Raw genomic sequence first — 18,016 nt, 5'->3', positions numbered from 1 at the left:
CTGACAGTCCCGGCATGTCCTCACATAACGAGTGACGTCGGTGGTAAGACGCGGCCAGTAGTACCTTTCTTGTATCCTCGCGAGCGTGCGAGAAACACCGAGGTGCCCTGCCGTCGGATCGTCGTGCAGGGCCTGCAGGAGTTCTGGTCGCAGAGCTGAAGGCACCACAAGGAGATTCTTAGCCCGAAGCGGTGAAAAGTTTTTCTTTTGTAGAAGACCGTTTCGTAGAAAAAACGACGCAAGTGCGCGCTTGAATACCTTCGGGACTTCGGCGGTCCTGCCTTCGAGGTATTCTATTAGGGCCTTAAGTTCCGGGTCGGCCCGCTGTCGTTCAGCGAAGTCGTCGGTAGTTATCGTTCCCAAGAAGTAGTCGTCATCCGAGTCGTCGGGTAGCGGTTGGTCGACAGGCGCACGAGAGAGACAGTCGGCGTCGGAGTGTTTTTTGCCGGACTTGTAAATGACAGTAATGTCATATTCTTGAAGTCTCAGGCTCCATCGTGCGAGGCGACCTGAAGGGTCCTTCAAAGTGGCTAGCCAACACAAGGCGTGGTGGTCGCTCACAACTTTGAAGGGCCTGCCGTAGAGGTATGGGCGAAATTTCGACGTAGCCCAGATGATGGCGAGGCACTCCTTTTCTGTTGTGGAATAATTTGCTTCTGCTTTGGATAGCGATCGGCTGGCGTAACTAATAACCCTTTCAAGTCCGTCAGCCCTCTGCACAAGAACGGCGCCAAGACCTACGCTGCTTGCGTCAGTATGTATTTCTGTCTCGGCGAATTCGTCGAAATGGGCAAGCAACGGAGGCGTCTGGAGGCGATGTTTAAGCTCCTGGAAAGCGTGTTCCTGTGGCGTTTCCCACTTGAACTCCACGTCGGCCTTGGTAAGGTTAGTGAGAGGATCGGCGATGCGGGCGAAGTTTTTCACGAACCGCCTATAATAGGCGCACAGGCCCAGAAATCGGCGCACGGCTTTCTTGTCAGTGGGCGGCGGGAATTCGGCGATGGCAGCTGTTTTCCGTGGATCAGGACGAACTCCAGACTTGCTGATAACGTGCCCCAGAAACAAGAGCTCTTCATACGCAAATCTGCACTTTTCTGGCTTCAGTGTGAGTCCGGAAGTCTTGATGGCTTGAAGTACAGCTTCAAGGCGCCGAAGATGCTCGTCGAAACTCGAGGAAAACACGACGACGTCGTCCAAGTACACAAGGCAAGTCTGCCACTTCAATCCTGCCAGTACTGTATCCATAACGCGTTGAAAAGTTGCAGGCGCTGAGCAAAGGCCGAAGGGCATCACCTTAAACTCGAAGAGGCCGTCCGGTGTTATAAACGCTGTCTTCTCTCGGTCTCTTTCGTCGACTTCGATTTGCCAATAGCCAGTCTTGAGGTCCATTGACGAAAAGTACTTGGCGTTATGGAGCCGATCAAGTGCGTCGTCTATTCGTGGGAGAGGATACACGTCCTTTCTTGTGATTTTGTTCAGGCGGCGATAATCGACGCAGAAACGTAGGGTCCCATCCTTTTTCTTCACTAACACCACGGGGGATGCCCATGGGCTGTTGGACGGCTGGATAATATCATCCCGCAGCATTTCATCAACTTGTCTCTTGATGGCCTCACGTTCTCGCGTCGAAACCCTGTATGGACTCTGACGGAGTGGTCTGGCATTTTCTTCGGTTATGATGCGATGTTTCGTGATTGGGGTCTGCCGAATTTTCGATGACGACGAAAAGCAATCTTCGTATTGCAGGAGCAGGGCCTTGAGCTGTTCTTGCTTATCGTTCGGAAGTCTGGGACTGACGTCGAAAGCTACGGGAGGGGCTTGGTTCCTCTGAGCAGGTTCCGCAGAATCGGCGAGGGCGAAAGCACTGGTGGCTTCGACAATTTCTTCGATGTATGCGACCGTTGTTCCTTTGTTCACATGTTTGTACTCATTGCTGAAATTTGTGAGCATAACCGTTGCTTTGCCTCCCCGCAACTCTGCAATTCCTCTTGCGACGCAAATATTTCGGGTGACCAACAGATGCTGACTGCCTTCAACGACGCCTTCGAAGTCAGGTGATTCAGGAGCGCCGACTGAAATAATGACGCTTGAGCGAGGCGGAATGGTGACTTGTTCTTCCAGCACATTCAAGGCATGGTGTCTAGACGGCGTGCGCGGCGGTAGTGCTTCTTCTGTGGATAACGTTATCGACTTTGTTTTTAGGTTGATGACAGCACCATGGAGGCATAAGAAGTCCATGCCAAGGATGACATCTCTCGAGCAACGCTGTAGGACTACGAAGTCTGTAGGATAAATACGGCCGTTAATGGTGACTCTCGCTGTGCAGATTCCTGCAGGCGTTACGAGATGACCTCCGGCTGTGCGGATTTCAGGGCCTTTCCAAACTGTCCTAACTTTCTTTAACTTCGCGGCGAACGACCCACTGATGACAGAATAGTCGGCTCCAGTATCGACGAGAGCGGTCACACTGTGGCCGTCGATAAGAACGTCGAGGTCGCTAATTCGCCGTCTCGCATTACAGTTAGGGCGTGGCGTCGGGTCACGGCTGCGTCGACTTGTTCCGCTGCTTCCATGTTGCGTCGTCAGGCCACCTTCGGTAAGTGAGCTTTCGCCATCAGGGCTTTGCCTGGTTGGCGTTGTGTTCGGAAAGCTCCGTCGCGGCGTCGGCGGAGGATCTTCGGTAGTTCGTCGCACAGCAACCGCACCTCCACCGGTTGCTGCCCTTAGTTTCCCGGATACGGGCTAGGAGACCGGCCCCGCGTTGGGCCAGAGTACTGTCGGTGGTGCGGTGACGTGCGGCGGCTGGGCGACGGCGAACGCGAAGGGCTTCGTGGTGTCCACCGAGTTCCTGTCAGGTAGTCGGCGATGTCACGTGGTCGTTCTCCTGGCTGTGGGCGCGGTGCATTGACGGCGAAGCCACGCAATCCCATCTGTCGGTACTGGCAACGGCGGTATGTGTGTCCGGCCTCGCCGCAGTGGTAGCAGAGCGGGCGATGGTCAGGGGTGCGCCAGACGTCAGTCTTCCTCGGTGCACTGCGCTGGGCCGCTGGCGAACGGTATGACGTCGGTGGGGGTGGTGGCGGCGGTGGCGTCTGTCGACGGAAGTGCGATGGGGCGGCGTTTTGGCGTGGACGGGGAGTAGCGTTGTGGCGCAGTGCAGCGGCGTAGCTCATAGCTTCCGGCTCGGGCAGCGGTGCGTGGGGAATTTGAAGCGATTGCCGAACTTCTTCTCGCACAATGTCGGCGATCGAATCCACTTGAGGCTGCGCCGAAGGCAACAGCTTGCGCAGCTCTTCCCGCACGATCGCTCGGATCGTTTCACGCAGGTCTCCGGAGTTACTGGCTTGAGCAGCAGCGCAGTCTGCAGTCAGGCGACGATTATACTGTCTGGTGCGCATGTCCAGGGTCTTTTCAATAGTGGTCGCTTCGGCTACAAATTCTTGGACGGTTTTCGGTGGGTTTCTCATCAGCCCCGCGAAGAGCTCCTGTTTGACCCCTCGCATGAGGAAACGAACTTTTTTCTCCTCAGGCATGTCTGGGTCAGCGTGACGGAATAGTCGGGTCATTTCTTCCGTGAAAATGGCGACATTTTCATTTGGTAGCTGAACCCGGGTCTCTAATAAAGCAGCGGCCCTCTCTTTTCGAGCGACGCTCGCGAACGTTTGCAGGAATGCGCCGCAGAAAACATCCCACGTTCGGAGCGTGGACTCCCGATTTTCGAGCCAGGTCCTTGCGGTGTCTTCTAAATAGAAGAACACACGACGCAACTTTTCGTCATGGTCCCAGTGGTTGAGGGCGGCCACACGGTCGTATGTCTCTAGCCAGGACTCCGGGTCTTCGAACGATGACCCATGGAAAATTGGTGGTTCCCTGGGTTGATGCATGACCATCGTGGGCTGGGACGCTGCGGTTGTCATTGTCGCTGCAGTCGCGGTCATGGCCTTGGTCTTCCGCGGCTTGTCGTGTAGAAGCCCGTACTCCGGTGGTAGCCCTTGCTGTCGGCGGCTTGTTCGCTGCTCCTGGTTGGCGTCGGTGTCTTCTCCGCGACGTGGGCTGGGTTCACGGCTTGACGGGGGTGTCCGGTACATGAACGAAGCAGCACCTCCACCAGATGTCACGGGGTCGTGACGTGGCCGAAGACAGGAGACTTCTTGTTGGAATTTAACTGTTTATTTGGGCGAACCTGTGCCCGGTAAACAGAAAGTCCTATTACAGCAGCAGTCTCGCACAGATAGCAGTCTCAGACTGATAGCGGCGAACGGAGCGTCGGCCTTCGATCAACAACTGACAAGCGGCGAAGCGCGTCAGCATTTATACTCCCGCCGTCGAATGTTCTAGTGCTATCGCTGGCGGCGGCGTGCGTTCCAGAACAATCTGTACCATTCGCACAGTGGGCGTGATCTTATCGAAATGATCTATTACAGTCCGGAACCTTCTAGAAAACTGCAGGCGCGGTTTGCGCTGAGAATCGTGTGGTGTTTTGGGACGATAACAAAAACTTGGGAAATGGAACGTGGCATTATATATATATATATATATATATATATATATATATATATATATATAACCATCCCTGCCTTCTTACGTTACAAAATTTCCTCTCCTCCCGAAAAAATGCGCGTGTTGCAAAACATGCAGAAGCGGCATATGTGCAAAAACATAGTAGTTCTATTTGACAACGCAGTTCGGTTAACTCCATGGCCCATACACACTCACAGACTTTACAGGAGATTGTAGCAGTCTGGTCATATAAACGAGAACTCTGGTGGGCGAGGCTAACTGTTGCATTCGGGACAGCATAAACACGTCCTGAGCGTATACAAACTGCCGATGAAACAACCTGCATTCTTGTGAGGAATGGACATTGTTGGAAGGCCTTGCGGTTTCGGTAGCTCGGTCTTCGCAGGCGTCGCTGTCTTTCCTGCGTGCGTTCTCGTTGTCGTAGGCTAATGGAACGCTGCCTGAATGTTCGAATAAATCGTAGGCGCACTTTTGAACTCTTGCGCAGAATGCGTTGCTGGCGACGATCCTTCATGCGAAGATGCCTTACGTCTTGTATTCATCTCTGCTTTAATAGGCTTGCTCTGTGACGTCGTCCTTCCAGCTGTGATTGTGTTTTCGAGGAAGTTTTAGACTGTTGCGCTTGTCGAAAAATTGGCTGTAGTCATTGATGTTGATGGACTTGCTTGCGTGCGCTGGCCATGCTGATGTGGCCGCTGTTTCGTAGCAAGACTTTGCTTCGCTTCACAAGTTGGTGGGTCGGTGATATTCTGTAGGCTGTTGTATTGCATGTCAGGCAGTGAAGGTTGGCTGAATGGTGAATGCGTGTATCCTTGCGTAACTACCGAGATAAGTCCTCTTAAAGCATCAACCCATGCGGAAGGGCAGTGGCTGGGTGGTGTTGTTGCACGATACTTCAGCTGGTCTGACGCGTACGTTGAGATCCCGGTATGCGTGTGGTTAGAGTTGCCAGCACCAGAACAGCTGCTTGGCGCAAAACCAGGTGGCGGCTTACGTAAGCAATATCGTGAGTGAAGTCCGTTGGAGTTTTGAATAATAGCTCGATCTTTGTGCTGCAGTGAAGAGGTAGCCGTTGGCGATATTTGCGCAGATTGAAAATCAGGTGGAAGTTTGGGTCTTGTAGGAAAACGGCCGGGATCTCTTTCCGTGAGTAGAGGGCTCGCCTGACGTGAATTGTAAATTTACGATCTGTGCTCGAATAAGTGAAGGGTGCCTATGTCTGCGATGACTGAGTTCGTATGCATCGAGATGGGGGTTCGTAATCGAATCTTCATTGCAGTCTTGAAATCGGATGATCATTTACTCTTTGATCTTTTGCCACGAATAATTGTTTTAGAATATGTGGGTGAGGTAGAATTTGAAAGTATCACCGTAGACGTAGTCGGTAAAGTTCGTTGCCATCTCCCGTTCCGACCTGGATGCAGCGGTGGCATGGAGCTCAAAGAGGTTGAACCAGTCCTGTACGGGTCTGTCGTTCAGTGATCCGGTGTACTTGGGGATGTAAATGTACGCCGATGGTGCTGTCATACTGCCGGTCACGGTGTAGAGTAAGGATGCGCTTCTGTGGTCCGCGTTCTGTCACCGCGTCTTGCCGAGGTCTTCGATAATGTTGGCTGGTTTATGAAGCGGCTGCCAGGTCTTCATCCTGTTGACTAATGATTCTGTGACGTTATAAAACAGGGATGGTCAGTAGAACTGAGAAGGAAGAAGTGCAATAGAATAAATACATGGCGTTTGAGCCAAGCCACGTCTCCCTCTCCCTCTCTCTCTCACACACACGTCGAAAAACACGATGTTCTTTTAGGGGCGAAGCTCATTATGGCGTGGCTTGTGCGTCCCTCGTAGTACGTGACCACCAGTGGCACATACCCGAAATAGCGGTCCTAACAATGTCTGCTGGATGGGGGCACTTGTATATGATGAACACATGATGAAAAGATGTGAGATGGCCGTGCTTGGAGTTTTCACTAGACATATGGATGGACGAACAGACTGACACACGCACGGACGGACAGACAGAGGGATGGCCGCAAAAAGAGATGAACGGACAGACAGACGAATGAACAAACGGACGGATGCACCAAGGATCACACAGATAGGCGGACGCAAGAACAAATGGACAGACAAACTGACGAACGCTGCGCCCCACCAATTATCATTCACTCCGTGGATATGCTGTGATTTTTTTTATTCTCGTTTTCTGCTGGTGTCCACACACACACACACACACACACACACACACACACACACACACACACACACACACACACACACACACACACACACACACACACACACACACACACACACACACACACATAGGGTTTGAAAATTCAGAGAGTTTGAAGCCAGCAAACCTCTTTCTACTACGGCAATGCGCGTGCGCGCGCGCACATAGACACACACACACACACACACACACACACACACGGACGTGCATACGTTGTAACAAAAAAATGCCACACGGGCACAGGAGAAGTCAAATAAGAAACAACAGAACCAGGACCGAAGCGAACGCGGCGCCGGCTCGCCACCGTTTTTCGAAGGCCAAGGCCGACCGATCATCGGTGTGACCCAGAAAGAACGCCGCGCCTTCAGAGCTCCCCAGCGCAGCATCGCTCTATAGTACGACGAGACAGAGAGAATAAGATGGCGGCGCACGCGTCGCCTGCGCTGCTGGTCTTCGGCGTCGTCGGCTGCCGCGGGCGCTGCAGGGTCGACGGCGGTGGCAGTGGGAGAATTGCTACGGGGCGGCGATACGACCTCCAGCAAGGACGCATCGCCGCCCGCGGAAACACACCTACCAGAGCCCATCGAACTCGGGTTACCGTGCTTACTCGAACCTAAGCATCGGCGGACGTTTCTCGCCGCGAAGTCCACTTATTAGTAGATAATTCTAAATTCGTGAACATTTCTACGCCGTAAGGTTAAGCAGCGCAGTTTTAACATGTACGAGAGGGTTACGAAGGATACGAAGTGGCGGATGCTCACGTAGTCGAGAGTTTGACGGAATGCCGTCTGGTCAGGTAAAGGCATTGTTGAATAAAACAGGTCACTGACCAATGTCAAACAAAACAAGACGTTTCGGGACCCGTACGGGTCCCTTGTTCACCTTGTTCACCAGGTGAACCACCAGGTGTTCCTTGTTCACCAGGTGAACAAGGACCCGTACGGGTCCCGAAACGTCTTGTTTTGTTTGACATTGGTCAGTGACCTGTTTTATTCAACGAAGGATACGAAGCTGGCTATTCCTTCTTATCCCTGTTCATGTTAAAACTGAACTGTGCTACTTAACCCTACAGTAAATTTATTAATCACCAACTAGCCCAGTTATCAACCTTATTGCATTTCTATGCCAACAAAACCAGGCAACTGTTCATTCGTTTTTCTGTCACATAAGCTCATCGCAGCTTAAGAAAATCCTATGGTTCTTCCTGCATTCGCCTAAGACAACACGAAGACTTAAGCAATCTTATTTTTCTTCTCACTCGAACTACTTATTTTCACCTGCCCTCCTACGAAAGATTTGTCTACCTAGGTTGGTTAATGCTCTTCAAGTTAGGAGGCACTACGAGCTTTCCGTACTTCGGCTTTTTTTGGGTTGCCATTTTTGACCAAGCGATGATGTCATAAGGTAATGCCATCTTATGAATCCAGGCAACGTGACGTAATAGTTACATCATGATGACGTCGTATAGAGACGTCATCGCGTGGTGAAGTTTTGACTCACTCGTGTTGATGCCAATGGTGAATATTTGCTTTGGTGAGGCGACGTAGGCTTTCTTGACAAATAGAATAAAGTTTCGGCTCTGTTGCTTGGGTTTGAACCTGGGACCTTTATTTGTTGGAAGGTGACCAAGTTATACGCCTGCAGTCCTTTCCGAGGGAGCGTGATGTCTTCTTTATTGCACTGTTGTACGCAAGTACAGAGATTAACGTCCTGAACAAGCGGGGAAAGACTGGCTGATACATGTTGTTGAAGTATAACGTCATTGTTTCGACAGGATATTTTTGGGTGGTTATGCATATATACAACAGCTTTGAGGGCATTGTGGCAGCACTGAGGGGGTTTTCGTTGCAAATTTGAATGGTTCTACTGTCATGGTTCTACCACAGATGCACTTTAGATTGTAGGCCTTAGGGGCGTTTCGATGTACATAACCGAAATCTCAATTTAAACTTCTAGAACTGGTATTTAGACAGGCGGGTTATGAAGGATTATAGAGGGCTGCCCATAGACAACACAAAAGTCCATATATCTACATGTCAGTTCTAAACTTTCCCATTGGCACTTTGATGAGTAGACTTTATGTATAGTGTCTTTAGTCTAGCTATAGTCCAGCTATATAAATGTCAGCTTGAAGGCCTGGAAATGACATTTAAATAGGTCTATTCTTGTTGACTGCTTATAGGTAACCTACAAGTCATCCTATTCTAATGTCCACCTATCCAACTGATCAGGGGTGCTGGCAGAAATTTTTTTCGGTAGGAGCACTTCCGTGATTTAGAGTGGAGTCCGGGCAGGCAAATGTGCTCTGGTGCCATTTTGGGCTCCATATGCCATGGCGAAAAAAATACGAGGGGGGGGGGGTCATGGCCCGGTGTGCTACCTCCTGGATGCTTCACTACAACTGATATTTGATAGGACTATAGGTGTACTATGAACCATACATATATGTATACCTACATTCCAATTGTCACAGACCTCAACATTGTTGGCACCTCGAGAGAACACGGCATACTCGGAGTTATTCTTCAGATTATTAGCATAATTTTCTCTAGACAACAAGACCTTGAAAAGAGCAGCAGCAACATCAATATTGTTGCAGGGAGTACCTAGTCGACAATCACTGGTCAGCAGTGAACGAGCCAAAGCTGAACGGAGCATACAGGTTCGCACGCCAACAGGGCAGCTCCAGAGTCCGCCCCACAACAATATAGTCGTCATGCACCAATGAATGGCAATCCAACGTCCCTGCAGTGGTGGCATTTCTATATCAGTGACAATACGAACAAAATATTTCCGTGGTACGTTCGTTTTATGCTATACTCTGGTCCTGGATTTTGAGTTCATGTACCTCTGTTCAATGATATACAGCCACATGCAGCCAATATTGAATTCGACAATGACAAGGACATCAACAACAAAAAAGAGAATGCGCTGTGAACAGTTGGGTTTTTCGCTCCTTTTCGTAGGATTGTGTTTTTTAAGGAATATATTTCATAGTCATGTTGTACTTGTGATACCATAAAAATATCTTTACGCGAGTCCACATGAAGCTATTTTCATGTTATGTAGAGTCTCTATGTGCACGGTCTCTATACGCGGTTATAACCGACCACCCTGCATGGACTCTGGCCATAAACTTTGCCCCCTCTTCATACACTAGATATTGTACATGAGCATTCTGTGTTTTGGTATTGTTTTGTCCTTTGCAGAGTTTGTGTGTTTTTGAGCATTAATGTGATGTTGATGGTATAGCCAGCTCTAACCAGGCTGACACTTTCCTGTTTTACGTACATAAGTAACAAATCTCTATATGTACGCTTGTTTTGCAGTCACCCTCACCCGAGCAATATCTGACCTCATGCGCTTATACATGAAAAAGTACGGCATATGTAGCCGGGGGAGCGTGCGTGTCCGTATAGTAATGAACTGGCGGGTGCCGAAGAAGAGCGGCGCTGTTAAGTATGCCGGTAGTCGTACGTGTTCGGGGTTCACGAAGGCGCGTAAACGCGACCGAGTCACCAACTTTACCTGCTCGAATTTCGCGTAGGGCCATACTCTATATGCGCGCACACACATACACACACACTCACACCACGGTTCGGGACAAGTTCTTGCTGGGCTTATTTCGAAGAGCCGCTTGCAGTGCCCTTCGCGCGGCTGCATGCACGTTTGATGGAGGAAGATCCGCTTGATTCCGGAAGTACACTTCCGGGGCCGTTGTTCTCGATCTACCTCCATCTCGAATGCTTTCGGGGCCGAAGGGAGCCATTATGTGTGACATCACGCTTCAGAGAAGAAGGCAAGGAGAGAGGGATGTTTTTTTTTGTTTGTCGATGGTCAATCCCGATACGGGTGACCCTATATGTTACTCCAGGATGGATACAAATCTGGGCTCCTTCAACCTTTACAGAGATGCCATATATGAACGCATATAAAAAAAGTGTCATATAAGGCCTCTTGAAGTTTTGGGCTGGGCTCCTTCGACCTTTACAGAGATGCCATATATGAACGCATAAAAAAAGTGCCATATAAGGCCTCTTGAAGTTTTGGGCATAAATTACTTTATATGGATTTATGCCAAATATGACCTGATATGTCTAAATAATATTGTGACGTATACTATTGATGTATTTATGTGCATACTACGGCTTTATAGATGGAGGTAACATGCACGGCCTAACTTATTGCGACAGGAATGATTTAACAACTCTACCTAACGCTGACCTATAATTGCTGATGCTCCAAAGATCTACAGCCACTGTCAAGACGTTTACCCGCCTTTTATTTTGGTGGAGTCATGTAACGTACTGCTTGTTGCATTGTGTCAGTATATGTGCTACGTTGCCAACTCAACGGTTATAAGTCATAGCATTTCTCTGTCAATCAATTTTACAGGTGGTTTCAGCTTTATTGCTGGAACAAGTTTTGGTGGTAAATGTTTCTAGCCAGCATATTCATCTGCCAGACAAGTTCCTGTGAGGCTTCTTGATGAAATTCGTGTCTGTATTTGTATAATATACGTTAGTACCTTATTATGCCTATTGTCGTCATCGGCAGCGGTTAACAAAACAAATCTTGCTCTGCCGCGCTCACTCAACAATTGTTTGCTTATTTTGTGCTGGCTCGGAATCACATACAAAATTCTACTCATCCGGCTTCACGTTGACTATGACTCATCATAAACCTCCGCAAGCCGGCTCACTAGCTGTATTCACTGTCACTCCAACTTACGGGTCGCTCATTTTCATGTCTATAAATGAGTAGACTGACAATACATGAGTAATTTGTGTGGGCTGTGTAGTCACGCTGACCCTGCCTGCTTCAGTCGAATCCTTCTTCCACGAGTGCGTGCAAGGAACCATGTAAGAGGCTGTCATAACCAATTGGCACTGGTACTGAGATTGGACGAAGGCTAAATAGATGCTATAAAGCCAATATCTTGCACTGGACATCAGATGAGCCAGTGCTATCGAAGTCTTGTGTATTTCAAATAAATGGAGTGTGGTAGTACTAAGACCTCGAAGTCGTAGGGGTTTCAGGCTACGACGTTCCTTTAAGACGAAAGCCTAAGATGCCTCCTCGAGCACTAAAGTTCCTGCTGGCGTTGAGGGTGGCTGCGCCAACACGAACCATGAAAAAGGATGATCATGAGTTATGGCTTGAGGACATCATTATGTGACATCATAACGTCGTAACATATCATCCAAGTTTGTGACGTCATGATGACGTCATCACAAGGTCACGCGTGGGCTGATACCGGACGTCGCCAGGTGGGCGCTTGATGTCGGTAGATATCACCACAGTTTATAAAATCATCATGCCGATTCATATATTGACACTAACCCAAAAAACGATCACACAGTGAAACATGGACTGATATAGGAGTCAGTGTAAAAGCAAGTGAGGTGCTGAAGGCTTGCAATGCTTTCTATCTTGGAGGTATTGCAGAACGGCTTCAGGAGCTGAAAACTTCACCTGTGGCGGAAAGATCAATAAGCCAGCTTAGAAAGAAAACAAGAAGATGGTTTTCGCCTTCTAGTCACTTTAGGCATACGAAGGGACATTGCGATTTCTAGTTTTCTGGCTGTAGCAACACCGCCAGACCACTTCGATCGCAAGACTACTAAGTCCCAACGGCTTGGGGCCACAGTACAAATGTTGCCCAGTGTTGTAAATGAAGTCATGTGCCAAAGGAACTCTTTTTGATTGCACTGTCTCCTGGTCATGCTGATATTTTACAACAGGAGTCAGGACATTCGTAACAGGATTATGCTGGCAGATGCCCAGAAAAAAAAAGTAGTGCGCTGGACCGTGCCAGAAGAAATCAGCTAGAAGACGATGACGACGAATCAAGCACGAGATGGTTGAGCCTGTTCTGGTTCGCGTCTGACAAAGTAGCTTCAAACAAGATATGTAACTTGTGGTATCGCAGAAACCACGTCCGTCTGTCTGCTTCTGCAAAGAAACAGCGCACAAAAATGTTTATAAACACGACAGGCGAGAACGTGATCAGAAACGGGGTCTTCTGCATGGTTCAGGAGGACGCCTATCCTGTGAAAGCGCTGGAAAGAGGCTTCTTTTCCACCATCACGTTTGCTCTCGCGTCATCCTGGTTGTCCCCGTTGTCTTTACGCAGCGGCGACATAGAGTGGCTCCCCGCGGCAGATCCGGTCGCAGCAGCGCAGGCCGGAAGAAGGATCACCTCTCATCCCCTCGAACCCCTTCTCCTCCTGCCCATTTCCCTCACCCAACCAGCCTAGTCCGTAGATTCACGGTCGGGAAAGACGTCCAGCGGGTGGCATTGCCTCCGCAGCTGTAATACAGCGCCGTCGTCGCGAGTCTGGGTCAGCCGCACCATTTCCGAGGAAGAGGAAGAAAGAAAAGAAAAAAAATAAGAGAGAGACGTAATGAGCAGCGCAAGGTCGCATCCCGCGCTGACTGTTTTATTCTATTTTTTTTTCTTTGCTCTTGTTACGAGGAGTGCCCTGTATGCAGCGTGTGTTGTGACTGTCGACGGGTGCTTCTCGTCGCCACCATCTTCTCCTTGATGAACCCTGCATGCCCGGTGGTCGGATAGGAGTCATTACGAAACAAAGGAAAGAATGCTACCTCCGTGCTTGTGTCATTTGTTATTTTTTATGTTGCGGACCACGTTTAAACTCGGGCAGTGTTCACTACACATGGCATCCCCGTTTGCTGGTGGGCCGATACGTACGCTTTGCCGCACTTAACCAACAAGGCTTAATAGATAACGTCGTGGTTGTCACAATGGCGTATGAGCCTTTGGCAGTATCTACACGTACCATTGTTCACTACAGGGAGTCAAGTTTCTGGTAAGTGCTTGGGGAATCATGTTACAGATATGAAAGAACCAAGCGTCGTGCATGTGCATTTACTAAGCACATTGTGCTTATGTTCTTAGGAAACATTAGTGTTAAGATCAAGAGTCAATAGCTGTGGCAAAGCGATATCCTTCAATATGTTTCCGGAGCCATTATTGGGATATGACCGGTAAGCCTTTTTTGTCTTGGTTGTGCAATTACCAATGAACCCACTGGTAAAACGCATTACAAATAAGTTTTATGTTCAAGGCGCAACGGTTGCGGTAAGGACTATATAAACATTCTTCCAGATGTTGGCGAGCCAGTTAGTACTGTACAATGAAGGAGTGTGAGTGAAACATCTTCATTAGGTCCAAAATAGACCCGAGCTAACTCAGCGTCACCTGGCTAAGCCCACTCGAAGACGGCCAGGATTTAAGAGGTGAGGTCCTGGACCTCAGTCAGCTTGTTCATTTCCTCTTGGTGGAAAGGAGGACTGGCAAAGGTAGAGCCTCACAGAAAATTGCTGTTCAGTGATCTATCAGTTTTTTCGTCTTTGTTACGCAATGACTGATGAAAATTCTGCAGCGGTGCTTGGCAAACAACAGTTTCCAGTTCAAGACACAACGCTCGTGACAGAGGCTGTACGAATGTTTTTCCGGAGAGACAGAGTGAGAAAAAGGAGCGGAAGGCAGAGAGGTTACCAGAAGGAATTGTGTGGTATGCTATACTCCGCACTGAGCTGGAGAATAGGGGGCTGAAATAGAGAGAGAAAAGGAGATATAAAAAACGCAAATCCGACGCAGGAGAGCGTTCCACTGAGAGTCGTTCACACGGGCCAGCTGAGTGCAGGACACCTAATAGCGCTTGTACGGCATTTATGGACGATGTATTATTTCCTTTGACAGAGGTTGGTCTTCTAATTTGTTGAGAGCATTAAAAAGAGAATGTCTTTGTTTGATATATTCCGAACAGCCACGATGAACATGTCGAATCATTTCTTGATTGCCACATAGTTTACAGGAAGTGGTGTCAGCCATTCGACACTGCTATTTTGGTTTTTCTAGATGTTTTCGGTGCGATAAGCAACCCTCATTGAAGAAGGCCATTACTGTGCGATGACCCATCAGCATTTTGTCGCACTCGTACATTGACCCATGAACCTCTTACTAATGCACTTGGCAGGCACCAATCTTCTATCCAAGCCACTATGGTTGTGACCAAGACTATATTCTTCCAGATTTTTCCCAAAGAGTGGGCATTAATTTGTTTAACGAAGAAAGCCATTATTGTGAAGAGCTCTATGAGTTTTCTCATGGTTATCATAAAATTGTCGGATTACACCTTTAGCAAACTCCAGTGTAGCATTAAAGACACGGTGGTTGTGACAAACGCTATATAAATATTCTTCTGGATGTTTTCAAGGAAGTTACCCAAGTTCGCCAAAGGAGGCCGTTGTTGTTGTGCAGAGACTTTTGAACTTTACCGTCATGGTTGGGGAAGAACCAAAGAGCCTTCTCATCCTGTGGTTAGCGAAGTGCTTAGCTTAGTGTTCAGTTGACCACACTATGGTGATGTCGAATAAGTTATGGACATTCTTTCGAATTTTTGCAGGGCAGTAAAGGCAATGTGCACAGAAGGAAGTCGTTTTTGTACAATTACCCAGGACGTTTTCTCGTCATGTTTGTGGAATGAACCGTAAATCTCTTATTGATGTATTTTGCAAACACCAATGCTCAGTTATATACATAACGATCGCGGTAAATGCTACATGGATACTGTTTCGGGTTTCGGATATTTTTTTAAGCAGTTACAAGGGTTTACTAAAGGATACCATGGCTGTGTCAAATACTATATGGGCATTCTTTCGAATGTTTCCGGGGCAGTAGGCAATGTGCACAGAAAACAACCATTGTTGTACAATTACATATGAGGTTTTTTCGTCAAGGTTTGTGGAATGAACTGTAAATATTTTCATGATGTCTTCTGGAAACACCAATGCTCGGTTATGAGCCTAACAACGGTGGCAAAGGCTACATGTCTACCGTTCCGGATGTTTTGAAGCAGTTACCAGCGTTAACTAAATGATACCATGGTTGTGTCAAATACTATATGGACACTCTTGAATGTTTTCGGGGCAGTAGACATTGTGCACATAAAAATGCCATTTTTGTCCAATTACCTATGCAGTTTTCTCGTCATGTTTTTGGAATGACACGAAAATCCCTTATTGATGTCTTTTGCTAACGTCAATGCTCAGTTATAGACATTACGGTGGTGGCAAAGACTACATGACTGCTGTTTCGGATGTTTTTGAAGCAGTTACCAGTGTTAACCAAAGGGTACCACGATTGTGACATGACCCGTGAGCTTTCTTCATGATGGCCTTTTTAGGAAACGGCACTGTTCAGCCCAAAGTATTACAGTGAATGGGGAAGAGTCTATGCGAATGCTATCGTGGTGGCTTTTTGGAGCCGTTACTGATTTTCACACATAACTAATCAAGGTGGACGATTGGGTTAGTTGGTGATATGTTATCTAAAAGCTCTACGCGGTAGAAAACACGGACGGCAAAAAGACGCGCTTGTCCTTGTCTTTTTCACGTCCGTGTTTTCTACCGCGTAGTACTCTTAGCTCACACATAAATATAGTGGTTGCGGCAATAACACACAAGCTTTATAGGAGATATTCTTTTAAAGATCACAGCGTATGCACGGAGTGAGTGATGATGAGTGGGGTGAAGCGTGCGTCCGTCCGTCCCTGTGTCCATACGTTCATGCGTCCGTCCGTTCACTGGTCCGTCAATGCGTACGGACAAATGAACAGATGCATCGACGGATGCATAGACGGACAGGAGAATGGAAGGACGCATGGACGTATAGACGCACGGATGGATGGCCGCATGCTTCACCCCACTCATCATCATTCAGTCAGTAGATATGCATGGACGGACGGACGGAAGCAGGGATGCACGCACGGACGGACAGATGGACGTACGCACGGACAAACGAATGGACGGATGGAAGCGCAGACGGAAGCACGGATGGATGGACGTACGGGCAGACGCTTCGCCCCACTCATCATCATTCACTCCGTGGATATGCTGCGAAAACCACTAAACAATCTAGTTATGGTATTCCCCAATACATCTACACAAAATGCCATCTATTGGTCAACTCATAAACTAGACGTAGCTACTACTACTACTACTACTACTACTACTACTACAGATGAGGGAACGAACCATGACCTAAAGAGATTCGCACCTAAAACAGGCAACCAGTGCTCAACAGTGGCGACACTGGTTGCCTAAAAGGCCGTCTGAATTTTGTAAGGGATGGCTTAGGAGCGGAGATCATTGCTTAATGAAGCAAATCGTGGTTGTCGCAATGGCCTGTCAGCTCTCTGAGGAGGTGACAATGCCAATTTGAATATCATCTGTTGGCAAGCCCTCGGACGGAATGCGCATACTTAAAATTGCAGTTGTTTAAACGCATTTCAGCCTTCTGGCGGTTACATTGTCATAGTGATGGCTTTTAGCAGAGGAGAACATAGTTGAGGCAAACGCCATGCGACGATTTGGAGAGATTTGGTAGGAGCCAATGTGGTGGTTCTGTATACAATCCTGCGGATTCGAACAGTTTTGGCGAATGATCTTGAATCACTGCACGGCATCGTAAGCTGCCATAGTAGAAGCTGCTGTGGAAGCTGTTTTGAGCTCTCGCGTCTTCAGCACTGTCCTGAAAAAATTGGGGGATCCTTAAGTTTCGTGTTTCGAATTTGAACTCGATAGAGAAATCCTATCCCTAGTGCCTACTTCGACCACTTAGTGCACACTTTTTAATGAATGATGGTACTCAAGAAGTTTAAATTTTAGATTAGTGCCATGTAATCGATAAAGTTTAGAGTGGCTTGTGTCAGTGAAGCTTCTGCATTTGGATGCATTCCGTGTAATGGGTGGAAAACCACAAGCAATTAGGGGCGTGAAATGTTTTAGAGCCTGCTACGCAAAGGACTACGCGCAGTAACGTATGTGCCTTTTGTAATGGGTGGCCGGCTTTAAACCAAGAAGCCGTTATAATAATCACATGTTCTGACGCCATATGGCAATGTACGCTTTTGCCATGGAATATTGCTGCAATAATACGTGTTGTAGTGGGAAGCTTGTATACATCACGCGTGTGTTTGTAAAGCATGAACTTCATTTTTTCTGCATTTCCGAGCAGGCATAGTTATCCTAGCTGTCTTTTCAAGCAGATGGGTGGCTGAGAGGTAGAATACCTGATTAGAACGCAAACGGCTTGGGTTATACTCTCACTCAAAGCCGGAGGCCTTTATCATTTATATCATTTGCTTCTGTCTTGATTTTTCAGTCACGCACAAGATGATGATTTTTTGTTCATAACCGACAACGCCGACGCCGGAATTTCTGTGAACCGAGCTC

Source organism: Rhipicephalus microplus, chromosome 8, assembly GCF_043290135.1.
Source record: "Rhipicephalus microplus isolate Deutch F79 chromosome 8, USDA_Rmic, whole genome shotgun sequence".
NCBI classification, from domain to species: Eukaryota; Metazoa; Arthropoda; class Arachnida; order Ixodida; family Ixodidae; genus Rhipicephalus; species Rhipicephalus microplus.
This window is presented reverse-complemented; position numbering follows the sequence as displayed.